We start from the raw sequence: 2500 nt of genomic DNA, 5'->3' as shown, positions 1-2500 counted from the left end.
GTGTGCTGGTTGTGGGAGCGTAACAAGGGAACAACCCTCGTTACAGCGTGTGACGTTTGTGGGAGCGTAACAAGGGAACAACCCTCGTTACAGCGAGTGACGTTTGTGGGAGCGTAACAAGGGAACAACCCTCGTTACAGCGTGTGACGGTTTGGGGTGCGTAACAAGGGAACAACCCTCGTTACAGCGTGTGACGTTTGTGGGAGCGTAACAAGGGAACAACCCTCGTTACAGCGTGTGACGTTTGTGGGAGCGTAACAAGGGAACAACCCTCGTTACAGCGTGTGCTGGTTGTGGGAGCGTAACAAGGGAACAACCCTCGTTACAGCGTGTGACGTTTGTGGGAGCGTAACAAGGGAACAACCCTCGTTACAGCGAGTGACGTTTGTGGGAGCGTAACAAGGGAACAACCCTCGTTACAGCGTGTGACGGTTTGGGGTGCGTAACAAGGGAACAACCCTCGTTACAGCGTGTGACGTTTGTGGGAGCGTAACAAGGGAACAACCCTCGTTACAGGGTGTGACGTTTGTGGGAGCGTAACAAGGGAACAACCCTCGTTACAGCGTGTGCTGGTTGTGGGAGCGTAACAAGGGAACAACCCTCGTTACAGCGTGTGACGTTTGTGGGAGCGTAACAAGGGAACAACCCTCGTTTCAGCGAGTGACGTTTGTGGGAGCGTAACAAGGGAACAACCCTCGTTACAGCGTGTGACGGTTGGGGGTGCGTAACAAGGGAACAACCCTTGCTACAGCGCGTGACGGTTGTGGGATGGGGCGAGGGATTCACTCAGTCGGTCCTACAGCACCTGGAAAAGAAACATGTTGGTCTTATAATCTTATCTTTACTTATAACCATTTCCTGATTTTTTCCCGTGCATACATGTCACAATAATTTTATCGTAGTCCCTCCTCCACTGAACCAATTTTCTTTAAATGAACTTTGTGGACAAAACGTTTTACACACGAAATAACCCTTAGTTGCGTTTAATTTATATATTGCTTAAATCTTTTGGACTATAGTGTCAATAAAAATACACAATTTGTATATATTGTAAATATAATTGTTGCCAAACAATAATTCACTTATAATGGTCACTTCCATTTGAATTCCAAATACAGAATCATGAATTTATTACCAAAGTGTTTTCTACATATTATTCACAAATAGCACTCACCACAAATGTATAATTCCAGGGGAAAAGAGATATTACATGCGCACTTGATCTTTTCCTTGTTGTCAGAATAAGGAAATGATTTTCCTAATAAGACCACAGTATTTATTTCCAAATTCCTGCGAGCGTCTTACACCTCACGCGTTCTGAGTAGACTGCCGCACACAAGAACACGCAGTGTGTCTATATAGAAACACATACGTACAGAACACGTACGCGACTGTCGGGTGAGCAATACGTTTGAGTTCTATCTCCGCCACGGGTCTGGGGGCGGAGCCTGGAGTTGCACAAAACGTTTTGGGCGAAACTAAAATTACGTTCTGATACCTCGCTTAACATGAATTTTGAAACTCAATATGATATTTGGAGTGGATGCAGGATGCGTACGCTGGTTGGATGTACACGAATATAAGAATATTTTGTAAACAATAATGTAAAATACACCGTGTTTGTATGGGGGACGAAGAGGGAGACGGGAAGACAAAGACACACAAAAAGAAACAGAGACGAAACGAAATGAAACTGAAGGAGACCCAGGAAATGGAGAATAGAAAAACACGAAAATTTTTGACATATTATATAACTTATTGAATATTCTACATTCTACATTCACGCTGCAATACATTATCAACTACAATAATTTTTACACGCACGTTCAGTCAAAATAATATATCCTTCATACACCATGAAACTAATAAAGATAATGATGATGATAATTAAATAAAATAATGACGTAATGGTACTCACGTCGCGTTGACGAAACGAGATTTCTAAGTAAAAAGGAAATCCGCATACGAAAGAAAGCGGAGAAACGAACTGGTAAGCAAAGTGTTCAACGAATGAAAAAAATAAATATCTAGATAATTCGAGAAACAAATAAGGACAAAGAGAAGGACAGATGAGGGAAAACATAAAAACGACAGAGAGAGACAGAGAGAGAGAGACAGACAGACAGACAGACAGACAGACAGACAGACAGACAGACAGACAGACAGACAGACAGACAGACAGACAGACAGACAGACAGACAGACAGACAGACAGACAGACAGACAGACAGACAGAAACAGAGAGAGATAAGAACGAAAACAGAGGAGTAATGTAGGAAAATAAAGACGGCGATCGGGCGAAGTGGCAACCGCAGATACGTAGTTGACTAGATAGGCAGAACCATAGCTAAATTAACAGATAAAGATGGAGAGAGGGAAAGAAAGTAGATTGACGGAGAGAATTGAAAACTATCCCTAAAGCATATTCGGTGATCTATTAACACCGAAACAGTCTTCTTTGTTTGGAGAACATTCTCAGCACGCTTGTTTTGAACTCATTC

General features: G+C 42.8%; 1 protein-coding gene across 1 annotated transcript in view; it reads right to left on the bottom strand.

Annotated features, from left to right (window-relative positions):
• Window positions 1–1411, bottom strand: part of LOC125036899 (protein transport protein SEC31-like) — a 3541-nt gene extending 2130 nt beyond the window's left edge. The window contains exons 1-2 of the mRNA XM_047629838.1: window positions 1175–1411; window positions 1–805 (exon numbers count right to left, since the gene is read on the bottom strand). The exon at window positions 1–805 is cut by the window's left edge and continues 2130 nt beyond it. The gene's annotated coding sequence lies outside the window, so the exon portion shown is untranslated. The remainder of the gene's footprint in view (window positions 806–1174) is intronic.
• Between the last annotated feature and the right edge of the window lie 1089 nt (window positions 1412–2500).

The sequence above is a fragment of the Penaeus chinensis genome, chromosome 22, assembly GCF_019202785.1.
Source record: "Penaeus chinensis breed Huanghai No. 1 chromosome 22, ASM1920278v2, whole genome shotgun sequence".
Taxonomy (NCBI): Eukaryota; Metazoa; Arthropoda; class Malacostraca; order Decapoda; family Penaeidae; genus Penaeus; species Penaeus chinensis.
The sequence above is the reverse complement of the archived record's forward strand: the minus strand, read 5'-3'. Positions and strand labels throughout refer to the sequence as shown.